The 27,047-nt window shown below is 39.4% G+C and overlaps 1 long non-coding RNA gene across 4 annotated transcripts in view; it reads left to right on the forward strand.

Moving 5' to 3' along the window:
• Positions 1 to 7,012: 7,012 nt before the first annotated feature.
• The window catches only part of LOC111265360 (uncharacterized), a 49,568-nt gene continuing 29,533 nt past the window's right edge, over positions 7,013 to 27,047 (forward strand). For all 4 annotated transcript variants that reach the window (XR_002683427.2, XR_015313034.1, XR_015313035.1 and 1 more), the window contains exons 1-2: positions 7,013 to 7,414; positions 9,196 to 9,319. This is a non-coding gene — a long non-coding RNA (uncharacterized LOC111265360). The remainder of the gene's footprint in view (positions 7,415 to 9,195; positions 9,320 to 27,047) is intronic.

The following is a 27,047-nucleotide window of genomic DNA, read 5'->3' on the forward strand; positions in this document are numbered from 1 at the left end:
AATAATTGCAGTTATGGAACATTTTTCCACGACAGCCAACACGTCTGGCTAAAGTTGGGGTTCCATCGCCACGCTTATTTGAAACACTCCCGAAGGCTTGCTGAGTTCAAGCCAGTGGATAAACGATCTTCGGACCTGTCCGCAAGCAAACGGATAATTGTGCCGTTAATGTCTTACATAACGGTTAGCTTTTTCCGTCAAGGAGCAATATATTTGACCTCGCCAAGACAATACCTACGGTTTGTTTAAAGGAATGAAGGCTGCATGTTAATCAGAAAGACTACGTTCGATCTTAGCGGTTCCGCAGTCTAGGTTCGCAACCGAAAAGAAACACATTTTGTTTCGTGCTGCAAACTAGCCGTTAAAAAAACACTAGATAGAGATGGTATCGCGCGTAATATTCGAAACATAAAGAGATGCATTGCATACAGATTTAGGATATCAGTAGGACAACGTAGCGGTGCGGATGCAATGTCGCAGCTCTTATGTATATGAGGAGTAAGTGCCTATCGATATCAAGAGAAATGTTTGTTGTTTTGTAGAAAGTTCGATAGCGAGCAATGCATGTCTGTTGAATACGATAGAAATCATATATCACACGGTAATACAACAACTAAATCGATGCTTGTTAAAATAGACAAAGTTGTTGTTTTACAACACGTGATTAGAGTAAGGTTTAAGGCCCGATGTGCTTGTGAATCAAAAGAAAAGATTCTTTCAGAAACTAAAAAATGGGTAGGCTGCTGTTGCGGAAAGCCGAGGCCTGAATCCTATTGAACGCAAATTTCTTTATAGCTAAGAGAGGACGGCAAATGACACGAAGGAGACTAATGGCGGATTTTGTAAAACGTAACCACAGTTTAACCTCGAATGTTCGTCGAATGTTATTTTTTCGTTGTTTACCGGCGTCAAAACCTTTATCTAGGGGCATTTAACTGCGATCGACTCTGTCGCGGAATAGGTTGTTTCTTAAGTAAGCAACTTATGACCCGTAACCAATTTCTATTCGAAATGTTCTAATAAATTTAATAAGCATGTGTCAGATCAGTGCAACATCGTACAGTCGGTCTATCCGAATTTGTCGGACCTAATTCGAATAGACTACAGATGCGTCATTAACTTATAGGAGATATCGCTCTTATTTTTAGATTTAGACTCTGCTAAGGGGCCTAATAGGAACTATGAAATTTTCCATTTAAAGGTTTTCAGGTTTTTGTCATGTTCGGCTTTCGTTGATTTATGTGTAGAACAAGTGGAAATAACGGTCTAGGCGTTATTGTTAAGTGAGTGAAACCATATCGATAGAATTTTTCGAAAATTCGATTTAGCGAGAACCTTTTTTGATGCACGATTTTGGCACACGACAAAACACGCTACATGTACTTACTGTAGTCAAATGGCAGTGTGTAAAAGCGGCTTTATGAAGGTGTAGATATATTTTTATACTTGCTTATGCTTATCCAAACGATAGCTTGCCGTTTTCGGTACAAATCTGTATATATTTTTCCTTCGGTGCATGCACGACTAGATATAATCAAGTGCATATTCTGGGTGTTTTTACATATACCTATATTTTTGTGGATTTTGAGTGTCCAATGAAACTATATAAAACTGTGTAGCTAGTAACAAACATGAACCAAGTTTCTTTTGAATGACACCATAGTGATGAATGAACTATAGTATCAAATTAATTACGTCATGGGTTTAGTAGGCAACTCCTTCGCTTTACTACATGCAGACAATCATTTATTTCGCTCTGCCATACGAGACTCCGTCGAGGTTATCAGCGAAGTTTCCGATTCAAAGCAAACGGCCGAAGCTATTTGAGGTCAGGCCATTAAGAAGGTTCTCTACACAGTCTCTTGTTCACGACCCTGCAACAGCGTCATGGTCCAGTAGCCTTTCGCTATTGCAGGCAGTGGGACATGCGGGCAAGAACAAGCCCCATGAAGGGTGCAGCCAATCTCTACACGGCAGCACGAGACTTCGACGCAGGTGCATGATATGAAGACTGCTTATCCTATAAGTTTAGCCCATTCGGTTTGTTCATCTACGCGCTGTGTTGCCGTATCCGCAGATGTTTTCTGCGCATATGGACGAGGAAACTTGTACCGTGTGCATATACTCTACGTGGCTGTCGAAGCGGACGCCTACTATAATAATATATATATATAATAAGACTACGCTTCCTAGCCCTCGAAGGAGCCTTTTTGCATAAGAAAATATACGCAGATGATATTAGAATTATTGTGTTATCGCAGAAAATGACGACAGCGAATAGAAATGCTAATAGATCGTTCTGAGCCGCATTGCCTTAAAGCACGTTTTAAGTGCGCTCTGTTTGGCTGTAAAAACCATGTGAGACACATTTTTCATTTAACAGTGAGGGATAAATTGTGCATTTTTTAATCAGCAGGTATAAGTAGATCTGACCCTTTCATTTGGTTTTCGACGATGGAGGCCGGGTCCGGCTCTTGTGGGGTCTTCTGCGGCATGTCTGCCTGCTGCCGAAGAGACACAAAAGTGGCGTAGGCCTAAATCTAGACGCACGTAAGTTTTCTTTCTCTAGTGAAAATCCAAATAATAAAAAAGGCGGCAATGTAAATATAACTCTTTCTCCTGCTTTGAAATTGATTGCTCCCTATTCTGACAGGTCCTTGAGGCGGCGCTAAACAGAGGGCCTGAAAATTGTTGTATGAATCTTAGCTATAAATTAGTTTCAGAAAACGTCTTTGTGCCTTATTGTGAGAGATAGTGACATTATGGTACAATAAAAAAAATATAAAGAACAATATATAATGCGCCGGCAGAAAGCAGAAGCATTATTCGGTCGCGGCAGTGTTCGAAGCATGCAGGACATGGTGAAATTTGATTCAAATTGTGGTAAGGCACAATATGGGTAACTTGTAATCTTGGTGACAAGCATGCCGCTGCCACTCACAAGACGCGGTGCCTGCCATCCAATGCGCATTTAAATTTTTCAGAGGTACTTACCCCGCAGCACTTCTATCCGAAGTGATAATAATGGTTTTACTAATGATATTAAGACAGCCTTAAACGAATAAGTGTTCTAACGGTTCGTATATCTCTAATATTACTATTTCAAGTATACCCCAAGATTTATGGTTAAATAAAGGAACAGTATATTTTTTATAGTTTCGATCTGTATGTGTTCCTTGGAACATTGTACATATATATATATACATACCAGCCAACAAAGCTGAGCTAGTAGAAACAAGCACTTTACAGCCGTTTGTTCTTCGCTTATATAGATAGACGTGTATTTACGTGTATGTTTATTATATATTTGACCTCTTGCAAGTGAGTCATTCTTATTCGGCGGCTTGGTTTCTTTTAGTATCCTGTAGGTCTCCTCACGTTTATAGAAATTTCCGTTAATTCGAAACGACTGACGACGGGTCACACAGCTTTCGGCATCTGACGTCACTGGGGGCATCTTGCAGCACAAGTCCGGTATACAAGTCCACACAGATCTCTCGTCGTTCCAAAGCTCGACCTTTGTAGCGGCAGTATTCGTTGCGACCGTGGTTATGCACACTGCTCGCTTGGCTAGATTCACACCTGTCTCGAACGGCGAGATGCAAGATTGTTGACCTTTAATGGTTTCTTCTTGTAAATCAGCACATTTCGCAGCTGCCGACCTACCCTAGTTCATATACCTCTGTAACCGTTAGTTTGCGTACGGTTTTGTTAACGCCCAGGTGACTCCAATGGTAGGTTGGAAACACCAAGGCTTTGACCAATTCTGGCAGGGCTAAATGTGATCCTCTCAAACGAGTTCAGTGTACTGTGTCGCTGAGGATGAACCCATTGACTACCCATCTTTTCCATCACACCCATGTTATTGCCACCGGCCGAAAACTGACTAGTCAATACGTCCATATTAATGCATTGGGAGCTGTATTTTCAAGTGCGAGCATACAAATCGGACGATGGATTTTCGAGTTTTACAGTGCCAGCACAGCTAGAGCCTGCCAGACTAGTTTGTTTTGCTTTGACCTGCGGACACGGCACATTATGCCTTCTCTCAGAACAGCGACAGTGTTCGGCACTCCTTTTCGGTGGGTGTATCTCCGGAAGCGAATGGTAGGCTTCTTTGGCCTCTAATGACGGGTACTCCAGCCAACCTGACGTTGGAACTAATTCTTGCCGCTGGCATAAAGTTAGTGAAAGTAACCGATTTCGCGGTTCTTCGGATATCAATCAGTAACACACTCAATTTGAATTTGACCCCTAATTCATATAGTAGCTCTCGGTTAGCACACACAGATCTTTCCTCCCGTCTCTCCTACAGGCAACAAGGCTTTCTCTGGAGGAAAACGCTCGTATAGCTCACAATTGAAATTGTTTCTTGTATTTGTCTCCTGCGCTCGCGAATCAAGGTTTTTGCAGGTACTGTCGTACCTTCGGTATCATTTTGTCGCGCGATCACCCGCGATCCTCATCTAGGCACTCAAATTCACATTTTCGGCCGAGCTTCTTCTCCTAACACAAACTTTATAGATTAGGACAGGGGGTACCGTGAGAGTAACAAGTCTGAAAAAACTGGTTTTATGCTGAAAATTATTCAGCAAGTTTTTCCATAACTTTTTCACGGACTCTCTCAAACATCAATGAATACTGTCATTTCGGACAGTTATTTCAATTTGTGAGACGTTTAAGTACCATAATTTTTCCGTTGTTCAAGCTCCACCTAATAAATTCGAAAAAAGTTTGTTCTCGTTTTTTGTTTCATAAAGTAGAATATGATGTTTTTTTTCCTGAAAACGATTAGGCTTTTAAAAAAATTGCGAGTACTCACATTACTTATTTTCCTGATTTATCGAGCAGCGTATCGTATTTTTTATCAACAGTTTCTACACAGGAATATATATATATATATATATGTATATGTGCATACATGTATGTCAGCAAAACAAGAAAAACCTTAATTTTGTGAGATGTTTGCTTAAATCAGTTTTCAATGTAATCTATTACAAGCGACTTTTTTTTTAATTCTATTTCAGACTGCTAGTATGTATGAATAAAAGTGAGTTTAGATGTTTTTGTCTATAACAACCTTTTTTATTCAGGCCAAATATTCGATTAAACTGTACTCGGTTTGTACTCTCGTGACCTAGCAGACATCGGGATGGAGAGTGGAATGTGGGTGTTTATCTGATTTGTTAAGATTTGCAATCCGTGATGCGTTTTCGACAAGAACCGAACCTATTAAAAGTACCTATACAAGTAAAAGGTCAACAACACTCGATTTATCAGCAGGCAGACAATAGATCCAAGGACATAAAAGACGTGTCATTGAAGAAGGCCCAATAATAATGAAAGAGCGCATTCCTTTGTGCCTTGCTTTGCCGTTGCGAGCAGCGACTGAACTTTTTCCAGCAAATAAATACCAAATGAAAAGCGGCTTGTCGACATCGATGTAGAGGGAACCTGATTAATCAACCGATCCGTTAAACGCCACTGGACGCTTAAACATAACTTCATGTCAACTAAAGTGATCTTATGCAAGGAACAAATGTAGCAAATTTCTGATTTCACTTTTTCATAAATTTTCCTTCATTGCGTCATCAGAAAAAAAAAAAAAAAAAAAAAGTAAAAATTAACTATACCGAATATTGATCAGTTCTTGTATGCTTTGATCCCATATAAGAAGTCCTTGCACAATTAGGTGTTATTTAGAGCGTTCTTTTTGCAGGAAGCCGTGCGAGTATTTTGAGTCCCTTGCAGGACGGACGTCGTTTCCGTTTGGCCTTGATGTTTTACTGGCGAGAAACATTCAGGTCAATTACACATGGTGAGAGTCGCGAAAGATCAAGAGAAGTGAGCGCGTCTCGTAAATTGTTTGTGTTAGGGTCGAAAACGGTTCCACAGTACTTATTGCCTACAAGCTTGCATCGGTGGGGTCTAGCATCAGGCGGGAGCTGATGGTAGTCGGCGCTTAGGCGTTGAAAAGAAGGCTTTTATTTCAACGAAGTTCAAGTAGTCGAGTGAAATGAGAGACCTATACGACACATTTGCCTCTGCGGCAAATTACTGGAATGCCCATAGCAATGTCTTGGCAGTTGGCGACGGTGAAGGCGAGAAAAATCATTACAGGCCGATGTTGGACCGTAGTCTTCTTCTAAAACCTGCTGAAGGGTGTGGTGCTTCAATTCAGATATTTTTACGACGGTAGTTACAATTCAAGCGGCTTTCGCTTATTGCTATACGACGAACTTAAACACTATTATTTACAGTTGCTGCAAGTGCTGTTCAGGTTTATTGAACGGCTTCAATATTTATAACGGTTTATTCAACGGCTGCGTTGTGCTGTGATATGGATGTGTATAGACTCCGGGTATACATAGTTTACGAAATACTGTTACTGAAGGTTGCTTAATACGAAAAACAATGTTTGTTTCTGTCACTGTTGTTACTGTATTATATACGTGAGCAGGATAAATCCAGGAACAAACGTTCGACATTCAGAGAATTCACGTAGCTATGGCAAAGCTATGGTGACGCTGGGTCGTTTGTAGTACTCTAAGCTACCGAAGTCTGAATTGACTCTATTCAAAAATTGTCAGACGCTTAACGAGTACATAGCGAAGCCCAATAGAAAACCAAATGTTTTCTGGTGAATCAATTGGAACACATTAGAAGCACTAAAATTTAAATCATTTTAAGAACAATCAGATTACTTTCAATTTTATCGCCTCGGCTATGTGTCAAAGAAACCATTGTTGTCGAAAACAAGGGACCTCGATCCACGAAACTCGGTTTCTGCGCAGTGTCTGTTAGAGCATCTTTCTGTCGACTGCGTCCCCATAGCTGATTCTTCTACTAGGCTTTTAATAATAGTGACACCGGCCAAAGATCAGCCTCCTATTCTATTTTTCCATCATTTTGCCTTTTTCATCTCCCCGACGTCTTATCACTTGACTACTATTTCAACCTCGTAGCGAGGCAGAGTCCCGGCTGCCTACTCTTTCGTCAAAACGCAACTAGCTGTCGCTAAGCTCATAAAAGACTGCGTTATTTAAAAAGTTCTCGCAGTGGATAATTTCCAACAACATTAGACCGTGTTGAAGACTCTCTCCTTTTAAGTGTATTGGACACCATATAGTGATTTGGAATCGCTTTGCGTATTCGCTAGCTAAGCTGCCACTGCTGTTTGAGAATCTACGCCGTCGTTTTGAGTTTTCGTCAACGCAGGTCTTCGAAACGAACCTTAGGATGTAGGAGCTAAAATTTTCAGAGATTATTAGGCATTTTTTTTGCTTCGGATGTGACGAGGAAACACGAATGGAGTGTGACGAACCGGCTTTAAAGACATGTCGTCATTAGCTTCGGCGTGTCTAAGTTCCATCTTGGACTCTCTAGGAAATCAGGTTTTCACGAGACTGGCCATGTACGTAGACAGCCCTGATGCAGAGCAAATATCATGCTGCTCGTTATACCCTGGTGCCATCTTTAGAACATCTGGCAAATCTCCCAAATTAGTTGTATAAGATAACAAGATTTGTGTGATCCATACTACACGAAGTATTCTAAATGGTTCGATACGTTCTCCCTGATATTGAAATATTGTGTTGTTAACCTGTATTTTTGACTTTCATTTATTCGAAAGTTTGTTATTTATTCATTTTTTGATTACTACCAGTACCAAAGGTCGATAAATAGGATTCGATTGCGCGGAACTGATCTTAGTGCTCACAATTTGTCGTAATTGCGCGAGCAGAGGCCGAGACTGCATAACGTTAGAACAAACGAAACATCGTAATATTATACTCTTATGCTTAAGTCCATGGGCGAATTGTCAGGGAATGAAGCCATCTGCGGCAATTCTCTGTGCTTGTTTGTGGACTGAGGAAGACGAAAATAGGGAAAAGTGCTGCCACCCGCCGGTAAAGCTATTACTTTCCTTTCCTCTTTTTGAAATGGTAACATCGTATACAAATATAACTTTCCCGCTACCTTAAATTATATTATCTTACTACAGAGAGAGGTATATAGGTTAGAAGGTAATTTCAGTCCTTTTCGAAGGGTCTTTGTATGAAGCAAATCAAACGAAGGGGTAATGAATGAATCTGTTCTGGAAAAAAAATCATTATAAACAAACTATCGAAGATTTGCATGTGAACGTAACAGTTGTAAAGCAGATTATCTTAAACCTTACATTCTCCTCGGAAGGAACGAATCTTGAATGGTATAAGGCTACGGGAGAAAACAACAGGCGATTTGATGGAGCTTGTTGTGGCAGGCGTGAAAATCTTTGAGCGTGTAGAAAAACGTTCGATATGTCGTCGTGAAATAAGAAATGGAAGCATTTACAACTATGTTGTGTACGGAGTGCAAACGAAATACAGATTGTTTGCATATAATTCAATATTCTCCCGAAACACAAAGGCCCAAAGCTAAAACCAACGACAATTACGATTTCGACCCGGTACAAAACCAATGAAAATAGGCACATCTAACATGTTGAAACAAGCTGTAACGAAAACTTATCCAGGTTTTTTGCCGTCCTTTAAACACTAAGTCCTCTTGTATCATCTAAGAGTGTGACAACTTAGTGCATTACTGATTAACTGATAACTTGGTGCATTACGAAGTTTTTCGAGGAAAATATATCAGATATATAGTGAAAGGTGGTGTATGGGAAGGGGCTGTCCTATTTTTTCTTGCAAAACACTTTAACGTCGAATCCTTATGCCACTAAATTTTTCAAATTTTTAAATGTTCACGGGGCGAAAAGTTAATGCAGCTAATCCATTCATTGTATTTTAGAAGCAGGGGCTATATAGGACAGCCAAATAGTTCTTAGTGATTTGGTCGAATTTTTGCTAGGCGATGTTAAAACGTCCCGTTCGTTTTTTTCTCTCTAGTGTCCCCTATCGCAGGGCCATATTTTCAAAGGCAAACTACACAGGCAGTCATGTTTCATAAGAACAAGTTCATAAATTCAGTTAGATCACATATTCGCGTTGAGATGAAGCTCTATGCGCCACAGTATTTCAAGCATATATAAAAGCGGATGCCGTCAACTTTAAGTATAAAAAAATAGAAAGAAAAAATTAGACAGGCTCCAAATACAACTTATCCTAGATTTTGTTGGTGTTGTCGTCATGTCGCACATTTTGATGACGTGAGTGACATAAGATTACCAACAACATATGCATGGTATTGCAGATAATCATGATTGCAGATCCGGACGGACCATCGAAAGTCATTTATACCCTCATCATGCATCACCACGATTGTTATGTGGGCTTCCGTCCGGTCACATTGGCTTTGAAGCGCGCATATTGTTACGGTACGTCCTGCAAAATGTACTTCGTCAGTACGTTTTTACTTGGCGCATTCAGAACTCGGTTGTATAATGTACGGCCAAAACTTCATGTAGATGTATGGCAAATGGGTCACAATTTTTGATCTGTCTAACTTAGCCGAGAAGTGTTTCTCTTCAGTTTTGCTAACTGACTGATTTTTTCAGTTTCGGAATCATTAACGGTCCATATAATCGTACCTACACCCACTATCCGATTAGTGTGAATAAAGAAAATGATTTATGCGACCATACGTTGCGGTGCTGTTTGAGCCATATACAGTAAATTTACGTATTTTCAGTTGATATCTTTTTCGAGATTAGATGAATTAAAGCGATGCTAATTTGGCAGAGGACCCTTTGACGAATACATTGGTTTAATTCTTTTCTTTGGTTTAATTGGCAAATTTTTTTCTTTTTCCTTTTCTTTAACAGTTCTTTTTCAACGATAAGTGCTAAGGGCATTTTGGCCCATACGGCCCTACTTTGTTCTACTCTGTCTAGACATTTTAATTGCACGTACTTATATAATGATAAATTTTTTGGCGCCCATAAAGTTTTTTCTTTAAACGGATGGTCAACTGAGCTCTATGTGCGAATGTGGAGCTTCAGATACACCCTTGAAACCATTTCTATTCTAAGCTTCACAGTGATTTGTATGCAACGATAGTATGGTACAATGACCAAACACAATGCGTTTGCCGCATCCGAGTATTTCTGTGGATGTTTTTTTTTTTATCAGAATCTCCCGGTTGTAAGCGTATACATCGCCGATTACCATAGTAACCGAAACGAGCTTTGTTGGAAAGACATAGCAACTGTAAAAATACAACGAATGTATACAGCCAGTTTATTATAAAGCATAGAAAGCCTACTTTACAATATCTAGTCACTGATGAACTGTTTTGTTTGTTTTTATGCTGCACGAAAATCGTGATCGTTTTGTGTGTAATCCATAGAGGGCCTGCGGTTTATCAACTGTAACATTGCTTCTATATCGTGACTAAGCCTCGCGTTGCCTAGAATGGGGGTAAAGCTTCGCTAAAGTGATGTTACGTACGCTCTATAACGGGGTGGAAATAGGCACCTGGAAGGGAAAAGACTGACTGGCGTCTCCGGAAGCGAATATGCACCCTGTACATAAATCTGGCTGGTCTTTTTAGTCGTTTTAGTGGTATATTTCTTGGGGCCATATCGTGTAGAAAACTGCAAATACATCCCACACTTGAAATATCACAGTAAGCTGTGGTACTGGACATAATATGGCTCCAAATGTCCTCTTCGTTTGGGTCGTGTTAGAACAGTCTATAAACATTTGTTAACGTTTCTGACGTCAGATCGAACGACAAAGGGCATTTAGGTTGAGAATAATTTATTGGTACTGAAATACTGTTCTCGAACGTTGGCTGTTTCATGATTCTGATTGTTCATACCCAGCGTTGCTGAATTCGAATCATATAAAGGTTTTTTTCTTAGTGGTAAATAAAAGATGTTAGTACGGTAAGAACGCTAACTATGGGGTCAAGACAAAATGGTCTAGATTTACTAAAGTCACGGAGAAAATGCATTGAAAACCGCAAGTAACAGCTGAACTTTCGGGCTTCCCTGGCATAGCACCTATTTAACTGATCTATGCATTCTTTACTGAAACTCATTATACACCCGGTACAAGTTGATCAGTCAAGCTACCCAACGTTTTACTAATAGTCACACGATTATGACTCGAGTGTATTTAGTCGCAGATTTTTCTACCAAGCCGAGACAAACCGTATTTAGCGTTTGTAGCTTATTTTATGACATGAACAACAAAGCAATTTTTTTTGCCCCTTGTGTCTGATCTGGTACACGTAGATATTACGAATGGAGAAGAGTTCCAGTTGGGAACAATTTGAAAAACAAGGTGAAACATGCTCCATCACACGCGCATGTCGTGGCGTTTCAGTGTGTATACCGTTCGAGCTATGAATATTTGATCTAGACATTTCTTTATAGCAGGAGACGTTCCGGCTGGGTCGGGTCTTTTAAATTCAACCTGCTGCCACACAATACTTTCCCCTAACTACCGCAAAGGTTGACCTAAATTTACCGCGCAAAAGGCTGAAAGCCTTTCGAGACTAAAAATTTTAGATGATACAATAGTCCCGGGCTTTCGACTATGAATATAAAATATCTGGCACAAATGAAAATGCGTGCCCGAATCACATGTACGACGATACCGCTGAGGTCCTAGTCAATGTATTTAGGTAGAGCTGTGTACACTAGCTGTACTAGATTGATGGCCTGTCTCTGCGCAACCGGAGAAATTGTGTCATTGTATTTTTTAAAAAGTACTATGTAAAAGCTACAATAGTTAGACTACGAAGTATAATCGGGTGTTTAGGGTAATGTCGTTGAATATGACGCTTAGATTAAGTAAATGGAAATCTGACAGCACACAGTTAGTGCTACGACATCATATCGCGGCGGGTACCCTGACTTTGGTTTCCGGTGGGGCCTTTAACTCGAAATTCTACGTGGGAATACTCTTATCCGACTGCCCATCTTCTAGGACTAAAGCTAGTAAATCCCTACCTGTTTAGTCATGCAGGTACACCTTAATCAAACCAATGGGTACAAAATACACTTTATCATTAACTGTACATTATTAATATTGAAACGGCTGTCGTTACATTGTAACGTGACTATAATTCGACTTACAATACGACAGATTTTTCTGTGGAATAGTGGGGCAGATTGTGTTGCAGCCTTACCTTTGACAGGGTGGTGGCAGTCAGCGAATTTCGCCCCGCCCCATTACACCGTACCCCATTGTTTCGCTGCGTTAGCGTCAGATTCAAATAAATTAGGCAGGATTACGCGTGACGTTTAAAGGTATCTTATAATCATACATGAGATGTACATAATATGGTTATATATAGAAAACGCGCTGCTGCTGCTGCTATTGATCGCTTCACAGCTGTGCGAAGAGTGTACCTTCAGCCCATAGATGGGCGTTGCGCTTTACAGCATCTTAGAAGAACCAACATATTTAAGTAATTTCTGACTATTGCAAAGGCGGCTCTGCGTCAACGTCTGTTTACCTATAGGCTAGGAGCGTCATCATTAAAAAGAGGAACCGTTATCATGTAATCTTGTTAGCGCTGGCAAACAACAAGATGTACCTCGTAGGTAACGGCTCTGTCGGGAAAGAGGTAACGGCAAAATATCGTAGTAAGGAAGACAACGTTCTCCTTTCGTTTTGCATTGTCCTATGTAACGATTATAAAAGTTTAATGAACTGCTAGATCAGCAGTTAGAATCACAGTACCGACAGCCATCTACTACGGGAGTGCTTCCCGTAGTAGATGGCTGTCAAATTATTGTGCAAATTGGCGAACTAAGTCAAAAAGGCAGTAAATAACTTTGCACTCCTTGTCGCCAGCGATAGCACCACCACCAACAGCGATAGCAATAGGTATTATTTCTATGGATTATTCGGATTTCAAGCTATTTGAATCCGAGAATAGGCACGCTTCGTTTTATGATGGGAGCCAGCCATTTGGGAAAATAGTTGGGGACGAAGTCGTACGTAAAACATGAAATATCGGGAGCCCTCTGCAGCAGACAACTAGGAAAGAGCCACAGTCCGCTAGGACAAAAGTTGCTTTTAATTAAACAAATAAATGTGCTTACTTCTTAGTTTGGTAGTGCCGTCGATTACTTCAAATGTTTTTATTTAAGCGATTTGCCTAAGAGCAATCCTTAAGAAGAAAGAGGTGAGCATAGCCATAGTCACATATGGGCAATGCTACTAAATCACTTGGCAACGAGCACAGGTCGAATTAAGCTTAAAGGAAAAATTATTTGTTGGGACAAGTAGCCCTTCTCTTAATCGAAAGCTGTGAAAATAATTTAAAAGGCTTTTCGATTCTACGTATAGTCCAGGTTAGCCTTTGGTACACTTTTCTGTTGAAGGATGTATTTTACTTTTGTTATTCTCAGTTTTTTGACGCATTTGTTTGTCTGCAATATAGACACGATAACTTTTGTTTTGAGCTCCGAAAATCAAGCTCGAAAATGGAAAAGATCTGAGGCAAACATTTTCATCCTCAACGACGTCGTTGTATTAGGCAGAAAAAATGACCCAGCACTATTATTTGGAGGTAGGCGCTGTTTAGCCAAAATTCTCTTTCAACTGGTTTTTGGGTGTATTCAATGATCCGCTACGTGATGACTCTAAAAAGAACTGTTGAATCTGACTGAAGGATTACTAAGTATTTTGGGTCATTTCTATAGCATTCTGTTAGTCCATGCTCTTTCGGATTACCTGGAGCAATATAGGCGTGTTCGTAGCGTCTAACCGTTTTAGAATGGACTTTTCTCTTTTTAACATGCTCTAAAGCCGTAAAACAAACGCCGATCAAGTTCATTCGACTCGGATGAAGCCCAGCCCATCCAAGTGTAGGCTACACATAGCTAAAAGTGCGTTCTTCGGAACCTAACTTCCAACGCGTCAGAACCTATTGAGAGGTAGCGACGTGTACGTGCGAGAATTGTCTCTTGAGGAGATTTCGCACCGGGAAATAATTACCCGAAAATTTATGCCGGCAACGACAATAGTAGTAATGCCAAAAACCCTTCTGCGTTCAACTAATGAAGTAAAAGATTTTTGAACAGAATGGCAGCCTTCACAATGCAATTTTCTACCAGCCCGAAGTCCTTCTGGAAGTATATTATGCATCTAATACAAGGCAGCCTTGTCACGCACGAGGCAATTTCATTTATAGGTATGTGCAGGCACGTCTTTTACGTTACAATTGTAACTAACCTCAGTTATTAATTTATACAGAGGGCTTGTTTCGGAAGGATGTTCGGATGAAGCAATAATAAATGCTTAGTGATTTCGGACTATATATTGCAAAGTAACAGGCATGTATTTCATGCATACATTGCCTGCCATTTTAATTTGGTTCAAATGAAACACTCAGCCAGAGCTAAGAAGCCTTTGGCAATTGAGGATACATATAACGGTTCGTTAAAACTAAATCATTCCTGGCATCGCGTTTCCTTAAATTTTCGTTATGTTTGGATTATAGAAAAGTCCTGTGCCCAGGTCGATACCCTGTGTTAGATCCCTTGGTAAAAATAATTTAACCTGCGAAGTTGATCAATCATATATAGTTATAAATATAGTGAGCTAAGGGGATCGTATTTTGGCCTTTCCCTTACTTAACAACTGAGCGATACATCCAACAATAGGACACAAAGCGCAGCATTAACGAGTATTTTAACGAGAGAGTAAATTTATGGGTCTTACTTGTAACGTGTTAGTACTAGCTGATTAGTACATTATAATTACAAAACTAGCTTTATATACCAACGATTTATGGCTTCATTATTCTAATTATTTTTCTGCTGAAAGAAATTTACCTTGCACCTACTATATGGAAGGCCTTCCATATAATAGGTGCAGGGTAAATTCGCCACCAAAAAAGTGTGATAACTTTTATGTTTCATAGAACAGTTTACTTTGCATTTAATCATTTTCCATCTTCTTTATTATCATATTGTAAGCCCCCGACTCTGTCGAGCCCCCGCCTCCATTCATTTCCCCATAGCAAGTAACAAATCATCAAATTCCTCGTATTTTAGTCAATAATATAATGCAGTAAATATTTATTTACGTGTGTTGGTAGCCTGTCAAAAATAATTAAAAAAAAACCTTATATATATGTGCCTATAGGAGAAAAAGACACTTGACAGTTTGAAAGTTCACATTTGCTTTACAAAGTAGCTTTACGGAAAAACGTCCTAAGAAGATACAAAAAGGTTCTAAAAAAACAGCAACGTATGCAGATATGATATGAGTATGCAGATTAATAATTCGCTACGATTTATATATTGAAAAACAAGTGTATTACAGTGAGGTCTTCAACTTATAAATCGTCCGACCAAATAAGATGTGTACCTCAAAACTCGCTCGCTCTTCGTTCCTCAGAACTTGGTCACTTGACTTGATTTCAGCTACATTTTGTTCCCTAGGTCTCATTTATAACATAACAGCGACAGAGTGCTTCCGGTGATAAGGCGTACTGATATATTTTCGAGAGAAAATTATACGTAACAACGATTTTTATTTACTGCAAATAATTGTCCAAAGTGCATACTGTCATCTACCAGTAAATACGTAAATATTTGATTAAAAGATTCATTTTGTCCTTCTATTCTAAGAACGAAAGGTTACAAAGGGCAATAACATACTTTGCCGTCAGTTCAACGGCGATCTCCCGCTTTCGCTAGGTAGGACTTCAGCTCCCATTTTACATTACTATAATATATAGATTATAGTATTATACACGGGGTAAAATTGGCAGTCGAAACACTCCTTCTGGTGTGAAAGTGAACGATTTCCGCTTGTTAAAACAGAATCGACAGGTGTTCATTTTGCAAAGAATTTTCAATTTTTTCTTCTTTCAAAGGGCAAGGCCAATTTATTACGGCTCGTATCGTGCTCCCTCTGAATTGCCATTCGTTTGATCTTATTTTTTTTTCTAATAAGACTAGTTATTTGTATTATCTGACGGCTCCATGTCGATCCACAGAAATTCTGTACTTTGGTGTTTAGCTACGACTCATCCTTTAACTAATACATCCCAGTTTAAAAGGTTACCTTATTGAATGATTTGGTGCGAGCATGCACATCAGGGGTGTACTCGACGAGAAAAATATCGGCAAAAAAGCTTTCAGTGAGGAATAGGAATCGTGCAAAACGTCTCTACTTGAGGAGTCGTTCCGTAACACAGTTTATAACTGATATTGATACTCCGTAGCATTGGCAGCGTTCGACTGGTAATGGCAGGAAGCCCTCGTATGAAGGTGACGTGACACGAAAATAGCATTTCGTTAAATGTTACAGCTGTATCTATAGTTATCACAGGCCTTGCGATGTAGGGCATCGCATAACTAAGTCTTTTAAGTATTTTTTTTTTCTGGTAGGACAATTTTGTTCTGTAAGTTGTTCGTTTTAGATTATTGATATGTACTAGGTGGCACCAAGAAGCGTACTATTTTAAGATAAGCTATTTCCTCGTCTCAGTGATGATCTAAAGAAACATCTCGAAACGAGTAGAATGTTCGTAAACAATTTACCAGTTACCGCTAAGTTTGCCGAGAATTCTGCTATTTATTATACATAACTTAATTAGACTCAATCATGCGACGAGAACACGAGCTATGGAGAGCTGAACAATTCTCTGTGTAATCCAGCTGCAAGAAATTCAACCCTTCTAAAGGGGCAAATTGGAAGAGAAACCTCAGTTCTCGAAACTGTCAACACTTCGACAATAAACCGCTAATAGCAATCAATAAACAAATAATAAGGGCATTGCCACGAGAGAAAATTTCGACCTGCAAAGTAAATTATACCATACGATGTAATAAGGGTTTAATAGATGTCCTTTCCGAACCATATGGGCATTAAATTGAAATCAATTAAGGACTGAATCGGATCTAATACTACTTGATTCCAAAAAAAATAGGCGTGCTTTATTCATATGCAATTATCTAATTGGGATCCCACTTTATTTATCTGTGGCAAACAGATTACTTCAAAAAATGTTGTCCACATCGAAAATAACTGTACTCGATACAAACATACATTTTATCACCTATTTAGAAATTTTATTGTATAATCCCATAGTCTCGTTATCGTAAACGTTCACAATTAAACATAGATTTATTTCCTTTGCATCTGATAAAGGGTTGCTTCAGTTTAGAAGCGACACCTTCTTGTGTCATTTCTAAGAAGGGGAAAAAGTAATCGATCTTTCCACTGGAAGCTACAAGAAAATACCCAGGACAATTAACTTTATTGTAACTTTTATTCCTGAGTAGTAGGTGAGTCTTGTTATTAATTATTTATTTACGAATGTCAGTCACCTACAGTATAGATCCATTGTAGTCGACCCAATTTAGCCACTTTCGTGTGAAAGGATGGAAACACAAAATGATAGAAAAAGATCGCGTTTATCTATCCTGCACTATTCCTGTCCAGGCTTTTCGTCTGTGACATCGGGCCTTCTCCTGAAAAGCTTAACTTCATTGTGAAACTTGACATCACATCTTCCGTCTCACAAGCCGTTGCTCTTCTTTACAAAGATTTATCTGGTCTAGGCCTGCCGTTCGAGTGCCTCTGTGATTGCCTGTTGTTTTGAGCCGCTATCAGCTCCATCTGAAACGTAAGTTAAGACATTTTTGAATGTTAGCAAAAGTTACAGCAACGACATTATAATGTTATAAATGACCAATGATTTCTAAAGTGTTCTTTCGCATGCATTCTAGTCGTTTACAGATATACGCATATGTCTTCATATCAATTCTTGAATTTCAATCTTCAATTCAAATCATCAATTCAGTCTTCTTGAATTGGAGAATCTCTGGTCTATTATATAGTTGTCATCAAAAAGGTCACTAAACTGCGCCTGTCCGTTATTTTTTGATCTTACGCTAACCGTAACTTTCTTTCGAAAAAATAAAAAGCAATCTAATCTACCAAAATGAGAGCAGAAGGTACTTTTGCCTGAAATTAATGCAAAAGCTATAATAGCAATAGGAAAGGACACCGATAAAAGCCCCATGCAGGGACTTTTAGAAAACTACACATTGCACTGGTTTTGCTCTAGAATTAAACAGTAAAATCCAATTCTCGATTAGATTTGCTATATTTCAAGCAATGTATTATTATCTACACATAACACACAGTCAGTTATATCTACAATAGCAGGTTTATTTCCGTAGTGTTCCACGGGGCCGGGACCTGAAGATGGGAAATGGGCTAACTTTGTCAGTCGACTTCTAACGAAACCTTAGAACGAAGCTTAAGTCATTTGGATAGACGTAGCATTTGGCACTGGCTTTAACGGTAAATCAATAAAAAAAAAACAACACAAAAAATGTCTTAGCTCTGTTTGGCAAAAATTACACTCATATGTGCAACTCTAAAAGATAGCATGAACTCAATGCGACGTAGATAGAATGTATACTGTCTGGCCAAATCCCTTACGTTTTCCCCTGTAGAAATTTTTTTTATCAATAAATAGACATTATTTTATTGGAAGTTATTCCAAAAGCCGAAGTAATGATTTATGCGTAGTTGTATGCGTGTGCATCTTCCATAAGATAACAATTCTTATTTTTGAAGAAAATATCTATGAAGAGGGAGGTCTAATGTGCATAGAAGCAAGGTTATACGTTGGTGAAAATCTCTACATAAAAATAGATGTGATCCAAGGCCTTATCCGAGACAAAACTGGAGTTAGGTGCCAAAGCTGATAGCTGTCAGCCATGGCATCAAACTATTACATCCACTTCTGTAAAGGGGTAAGGATCAAAATACATTATCTCTAACCTGCTAAGCTTCCATATCGGCCTTATGAAAGTATTATTCGAAGCCAATAGATAAACTCTTTTAATAAGGTTAGATCACGTCAACAACCAATTGCCCATAACGAATTTCGGCACCTACCCTTAGGGGCAAATAGGAGTTTTTAAAGAACGTAAATTTTCAGGCACAAATGGTACCTATTCCCGCATCGGCAGTGAATAATATTTAGCCACGTAGATCGTTCTGAACTCTAATCGACTTATATCTATGCAAAAAATAACCGATGAAGGTATAGTTGCTTTTTATAACCGGTCACTCTAGAAATAGCCATTTCGTAAAAGTACCGTCTTCACCATACGCAATTCCAATTCAACCAGAAGAATAACAACCTTCCATATTGTCGCAAAGCAGGAATTATACGCGATATTATACATCCCTAATGCCCTAGAGTTAGTGCCTTAGGGGCAAATTGTTTCTTGACAATTGACTAAGTAAAGCAGAAAGTTACTGCTGTCTCACCTTCAGTCAGACATTAGTCGAATGGACGTGACGTGGTGCGTACATTAAACTAAGAACGATTTTTTTACTTAATGGAAGAAGAAGAGACAGAAGAAAGCTTGATCCTCTTTTGAAAGTATAACTACACCAAAAAGCCTACTATCGATAACGGTTCGTGCAATCAGGAAACGACTAAAATCGTAATCGCTCTAAATCAATCTCATTCAACCACAATATGGTTCGATCTTTATTAATGTAGAGTTCTTTCTCTCGTCTCTAGCGGATCAACGCTTTCGACGTTTTGACTGATCGAAAACAGGAACGTTTTCGTATAGATATACGTACGTACCTATAAACTGAAATTATTTCATTTCTCTAGAGTAGTTCGCTGTGCTAGAACTCTAGAAAGATATTGTACGTCTATGCGTGCATACGCGCGTTCGCGTATGCCAGCAGGGAGTGAACAGATTATACGCAACGCTTTGCGCCATTCAAAGGTTACGCTTGAAATGCAAGCAGACAGTGTTTCATAACTTTCGAAAGATGTTATTTTAACACTGCAGTTCAATTAAAGTTCAAGCAATACAAACTAGTTGCTATATGATGTACCTGTTTCCTGCGTGTACGAGGGAGTTGTAATAGAAAAACAGCCTCGCGATGAGAACATGTAAAGACCATATGGGCCTGTGTTCGGCCTTTAGCTTGAACGTGCAGCATAATATTGCTGTTTCTAAGCGGCTGTACGGGGTGAACTTTACTCATTACAAAGTCGTTTAAGACTTAGGTTATTAACATCGAACTTTTTATAGAATACAAATCTACATATAGACCTTGATAGTGTAAGAAGTAAACACCGGAGGGATTTGAACCTGCAGCCTTCCGGAGCAACAGATGAACATTGCAAATCCTGATCCACCATTCGATTCAGTGATTTGTAAACAAAACCAGTCGTATTCAATTATGTCTATCGAAAAACCCTTTGCATACATGTTGATCTATGGCTCGTCCGAATTCTAGAGAAGAGGTTCCTGTAGGAGCTAGACAGGCACTCAATGCATCAAGGTATGTGGCCGCTCTAGCAGTATGAGGGCAAGTGCAGCATCCCACACGAGCCTGCCAGGCCAAGATCAGCAATCGCGCAATATATGAACATGGATAAATAGCACATCATTTTACATTCAGCAGGCCCATTTGTAATAGTAACGACCTATTCTCTTGGTCTTGTATATTTCCTAAAACGGGCTTGGAGTCTAATTGAAATGCCTACAAATATCAGTAGTCCTGCAAAGCGCTTAAATACCTATCATTATTGTTATTATAAATAGGTTAAATGGGACTAAGAAATATAGGACCGCTAGACCAATACCTAACAAAGGGCATAACCCATGGCAGAATTTGCTTTCTCAAATAGCAGAACCATTGCTTGTAAGAATGGAAAGCGCTATCTAGGTCAAACTATACTATGTCTTCATTGTAACTCTGAGGATCTGTAGCCTTGCGAAAGTCATGCAACAAGCAAGCAGGCCAATAGAAAACATTCAAGTGCAAGTTTAACAAACCGGTTAAACAACATCGGCAGTAACCGGGGGCTCCTGTAAATCCATTGGGCCCAAACACTCGTTGTCAGCGCACGCTTCAGAGAAGGCGACGTGAAAAGCGTTTAGAAATTCATTTTCAAAATTCGATAGGTACCAGTGTAAACATATGCGATAGTAAACAAGTTGACATCGGTCGAACAAGAGACACTAAAAGTACTCTGAGGCTCACGTTTTTCTAGGCCTTCTATTGTTGTTTTGCATTGTAATATTGAAGTAATCTCGATTCGGAATGTTAATGAAAAAGCGCTGACGATGTAGTTCCTTGTTCAAATAGAGACATATAGTAGATATTATGGCGTAACATTAGCCTTTACCACTCGTAAGCGGTAGCAAGCTGGTTGTGGCCTACCATTACCTTTAGGCCGAACAGTATCATTGCTATTAAGAAGTTATTTGTGAATTAAGGAAAAAATATTTTAACAATTACCAGTTAATGGTTCAGGTCCTGAATTGATGCTGTGATTGTAGAGAATGGTAGTTAGATGGAATTGGGTTAATTATCAAGAATGTGCAAAAAAAAATTCGTTGACGTTTATCTAGATGTAGCTTTAGGAACAAAGCATAATAAAGCTTTTGAATTTAGAGAGAGATTTGCGTGTGTTTGGTGCAGTACGTAACACATATCGTTCAACCTTAGCGTTAGGCCTTGTAGCCTTCTCTAATTCATAGCCGATTGCATTAGATTACTAGCTAAGTGTATAGGTTCATTGTTTTTCGCAGAAGCGCTACATTGAATGTACACTGAATCTGTTCAGTGACGCTCATAATGCTGTTCGCCGATAGCCAGTATTTGACCACTGTGCAGCCTTTAATGTATTTGTTGCCAGCAGATCAAACCCTGTCGTGAGACTGGAGCTAACCCATCTGGGCTCCACATCGACCATCTGGGCTACGCAAGTCTATTGCACATGGCCAATGTTAACAGCGAGACCGGAACCAAAAGTAAAGAGATCTTCTTTCTATCCTATTGTTTACATAAATCGATATTACTAGCCCCTGCCGCTGTGAATAAACTGTGATCCATTAGTGTTAAGCGGGGCAGTTTGATATTATATAATCAAAGGCTAACTAGGCTCAATAGTCGGATCGCACATCCAGACTTGGCTAGGAAAACTATTTTCCGATTAAACATCAAAGAAAACATAGGTCTGTAAATATCTTGCGTTTCCCGTTCGAGGCGCTGGTCACGTAATCGTAAAATCGCACGTAACGTCTTTTTTTTTTCTAGTTCCTCCTCTATATATTGCGTACATTTAGTAGATAATGTTTTGTATTTTTTTGTTTGTAAGTTGTTGTGTGAGAGAACTGGCTTTTGTGTTCGCAACATGATTTATCGATTTCGAGGCCCCGAGTCGGAAGCTGTTTGCAGAGCTCGCTTGCGGTATTAGTCGATCCGCAAGATATCGAGCTTTGACTTTACTTTCCAGTGTAACTGGTTAGAGCAAGCTACCTTTTAGGTGAATTTTAAGTAAATGTCAGTTGTAGAATTCGATCAATATTAATATCATCAGAACAGTGAAGCTGAGCTTAATTAGAAGGCTAATAGAGGACAAGATAATACAGAGCGCTCTTTGCCATCACAAGTCTAGAAACTACAGGTTCGCATCAACATTTCCAATACAGATGTATGTAAAAACTAATTTTCGAGTGCTTAGCTTAAATTTTGCCAAAATTTCAGCTTTCCCTTACACAGTTAGCTTAAATCCCGTTCCATCGAGCTACCGTCCTTATGCTGTGCATGCTACACAATGTTGACATATGCTGGAATGCTTCAGCCTCCAACGACAGGTATTTTATCAATTACATTAAATAGGCGCTTTTGTTCGCGTATAATACGAATACAATAAAACTAAGATTTCCGGTAGTTGGTAGTGAGCTGGACTCCGAAATACCCGCCTTTTCTCCAAGCAATGAATAGCGTTAGTTTATCAGCTCAGAGCGGATGGATCGAAGCTGCAAGATGGCATTTATCCCAAGCGAAGTTGGATTTGCGGTCTGTTTTCGTGCACGCCAGAATCGGATCGTTAGATTTTCTTTTTTTGGAAACGTTTTTAGATCCGTGTGTACATGGAAAGCGATTAGGTATCGTGGAATAATAGGCATTTTTTGCCCCATGATGTGGCTCTAGTTCGAGATAATCCAGACCAGTCCGTTTTGATCTCTCCGGAGGTGGGGGCATGTTTGCAAATCACACCGCGGCATACAATTGACCTAACTAACGCAGTTCAGGAAGGATCACATCAGTCGTCCTTAATAGGAAAGCCCTCAGCGCACCACTGCTCGTCGGACTTACTGTGATAGCATATAAAGGGCAGATAACCGCTCCCGCGTGACACAGTGCGTTCCTGCTCAACTATACTGTGATTCTCGATTCTCATACGGGGTACGTGAGAAAACAAAAAAAATTTGTCCGGCCAGCAATGTACGACAAACATATACATCTGTAATGGAGTGGAACATCATAGAAGTACAAGTTAGATTGTCATAACGTAATCTTATGAATAGTAATGTCGTATAGAATAGCACGCTATACGTAAAAAATGTTTGTTGTACTGGTTTTGCCCTATTACCTCTAGGGACGGACTTGAACAGGTCTGCAATAGTTAGTTAATGTATTATGATTGTGTGTCACATTGAACTTAAGGCGGTCACAGTGTTATTTTCTAAAGCATTTCGATGTTGTACTGGTATCATATAATTACAATGATCCCAACTCGCCCAGTGCATTTTCCTAGAATACATAAGATACACACCACGAACTTGCGAAACACAACAAGAATTCCAGGGGGTGTGTCACGTATATATTGACGACTGAAGCTTTAGTAGTTTAGCCGTCGGTAAGCAGAAAATCACTCTTATATCTATAAAATCAGTCTCTGTTATTGGTATGATTGTTAATTATCCTAACCTAATACAATCGTCTTAAGTTTATGGTTCACTGCACCACAGTTACACACAAGCTATACTGAAAAGAGCAACAATCTGGTGCTGACGTTCTGTTACGCATTAGGTGAAAATCAGAGCCACATTTGTTCAAATCCTACTTTGTCTATAGCGTCAATGAAGAAACTCTGCCAATCCAGGCATATTTTATTCTATAGAACATTCTTATAGAGAACTTACGTATATAAACATTTGTATATCACATCTAAGCTTTCTCCCGTCGAACTCGAGCGGCGGAATACTGATTCCAAAACCGATTTATGGGGTTTTAGTGCTGTCGCCGTCGTGATGTCTTTGTAAAATGGTTTACAATATTAGGCCATATTAGGTGCACCGGGCTAATTCAGAGCGGACTCGATGACGCTTAAATGCCCGGACCTGCGTTTCAACGGGTTCCAATATATTATTGCGTACCCGATTAACAAAATGCAAGGTAAGAACAAACATAATCATTGTCTATCTTAGTATCTGAGTTGTTAGTACGAGCCTTGTTGTCGTTGTTGCTGCGACAACCCTTGCAGTCAGTATTGATGTAGTCTGAAGCGCAGATTGCAAACAAATAGCTACTGCCACTCACGTTGAGCATACAACAGCTGAAAGAACGTCCAGGAACGCTAATACGAAAAAATAGGCCATGAGCAAAAGGGCAAGTCAAGGCGAGCTGAATTAGACCGAAAAGTTTATCCAGCGACCGTCGCCGCTTTGCCGCCATCGCTACCCCAGAAAGTTGTGCTAGTAGCTCAGATTCGCGTGCAAGTGCAGACTGATGAACTGTTTGATTGATGCTGATTGCAGCGACAATTTCATATGTGTGGTGAAACGGAAAACGGTACATATTCATATATTCTGACAAAAAAAAAGAAACGGAACTTTATGGCCGTGCTGTTTTGCGAAACCGGAATACTCAGAGTGGAAAAATCTTATCAACGAACGAGGTCGATGGAGAGTGGCTTTGGCAGACAGCGTTATCTTGTTTTCAAAGATCTTGGTAAGACTGTACGGTACGAAAGATCTGCACATACGACAATGGAAACTTGAGGCTATTTGATGCCGTCTTCAATTGTTCATACATTACCGGTGCACTAAGCCTACACTAACCGAAAATTTGTTTCACAAGAATGGAGTATCGAGTGGTCGTTAGTTGGTGGAGTCGCAGGAAAACCATTGGCCAATAGCGAGAGCGAAAGACATATTCGACTATGGCCTTCCTCGAGTCTTTCGAATCTATCCTCTTCCAGACAGGTTTTATTCCTTGGGTGGGCAAGTGAAGGAGGGCTGCGGGACTTTCCATATGCCTGGCACCCAAAATAATATAGAGGGGCATTTCAATAAGATGAAACCTGGTCTGTTGCAATTAGCGGATTTCAAGGCCATAACTACACATTTTACGTATATAAAGAAATATATTTAGATTTTTCGTTGTATATACCTAAAACATGAGCTTTCAAAAGCAGGACCCATGAATGTACAAAGAACTGAAATAATTTTTTTATCAGCGCAAAGGGTGTCGTTATGGTTTTGAGGTCTGCTAATAGCGACAGGCCAAGTTTCAATTATATTTGTTCATATTACCCTATAAAAGTTACTGCGTCCGTATTCGTCTCCATCGAAGTAAGATTCGCTTAGACGACTTATGTAGCTTGCCCTTTGGCTGTGAGGTAAGCTGACGAGCGTAAAAGTATACTGGAAATATGGCAAAATAGGTAACGATAATGATTTAAGCGTTGTTTATGAGGGCTACCGGTTGGCAGGTAGGTAGGTAGGTGGGTAGGTAGGTAAAGTTTCCGTTAATAAACGAATCTGAACTTTTAATTAGATAAGTTCTCAAGTTAGAATTATTCAAATATTAGTTTCAACGTCCAAACTATTTAATGAAAATTCAATGACAGTGTGGCTGTTGCACTTGGTTATTTCTTGGGCTAGCAATTTTAATAAAACACACTTTCTTGATCCTCTAAAATAGGAGTAGGAACTGGAATCGATACGTCTATTTTGTAGTTGGCAAACACAGCGATTGGTTAAATTGATTTCACTGGGGTCGTGATGCTCCATCAATAAAGCCCTGGACTTTTGATGGAAGTCCTGGACTTTTGATGGAAGCCCTGATGTAAGCTTCAAATTGGCTGATTGAAACTGTATATACCGTTTAATTAACTTTAGGCAATATAGTAAGTTAAACAATATAGGCAAATTAACACACAGATGATAAAAGATAGTTAAATACACCGGATCCCGGTGGAAAGCACAAAACTGCGATTCACTTCCTTAAAACTCACCATCGATATTATTCGTTCGAGAAAAAAGAGGAACATCTCAGATACGTTCTTTCTTAGATTAGAACAAAGTGCAAATCTCAAAATTCAGATCACGATGCCCAAATCTGGCGTATACACGCTGTTGACTACAATTTACCAGATCTGACCATGAACAAGCTAGCCTCCGCAACCGCCTATAAGAAACATTTTTTTTTTATGCCTACTCAGAATGTAGCCGTTCTAGTTGTTCCATTGATTTAACCCATGTACCAAGTGTGTAATGAGATAAAATTTAATATAGAGTATTCAATGTCACTTTTATTGAACAGATCAAGTGGTTGTCGTGGCGTGTAGCTAAGGCGAAACCAGCTATATCAAATTCTTGTCAGATTTTTAGAAAAAAAAGCTAACGCCAACTTCTAAACAACAAATGATTAATATTCTAGCGAAACCGCAAATATCCGAAAACTAGCTTAAAAAAGCGGATCAAGGACGGCACGAGCAAGACGTTGCATTGACCACATTCAATAAAAACAAACAGATGCAGTCCTGATATGAAGTCAGGGATAGGTTATTAAATACAAGTACGTGCTGTTGAAAAAAAATTCGAGCTCAAGCCAAACGTAACATCTTACAGAAATAGATAAGAGATTAGAGTGTTCTAGCACTTGATTTATCGTGACCTAAACGAAGAAACACAAGGTGACAAATTCTTCATATATTTGGACGATACGTATCGTCCTTGCTTGGCGCCGGGCAATACGATGAGTGTCGTGACATGAAGGGAACAAAACATTTTGTTCTGTTTGTAGGTAGAACGATTAGAATGGGCATATAGTAGTTCCGTTCTCAGCTAAGGGAACTGTCAAATACTAAGCGGGTCAAACTAGACACAGAGTAACTTCCCGAAAGGTTAGGCATTTGATAAATAAAAGCTTCAACGAAAAATAACCTCGAAGTATTTAGGGTGACATATTGTTCAAATATAATCGTTTTGCATATAGCGCCGTGGGGCATTGTGCGTTTGTTCCCATTAACAAAGACGACGATACGGTGGGTGC

Source organism: Varroa jacobsoni, unplaced genomic scaffold, assembly GCF_002532875.2.
Source record: "Varroa jacobsoni isolate VJ856 unplaced genomic scaffold, vjacob_1.0 scaffold_963, whole genome shotgun sequence".
NCBI classification, from domain to species: Eukaryota; Metazoa; Arthropoda; class Arachnida; order Mesostigmata; family Varroidae; genus Varroa; species Varroa jacobsoni.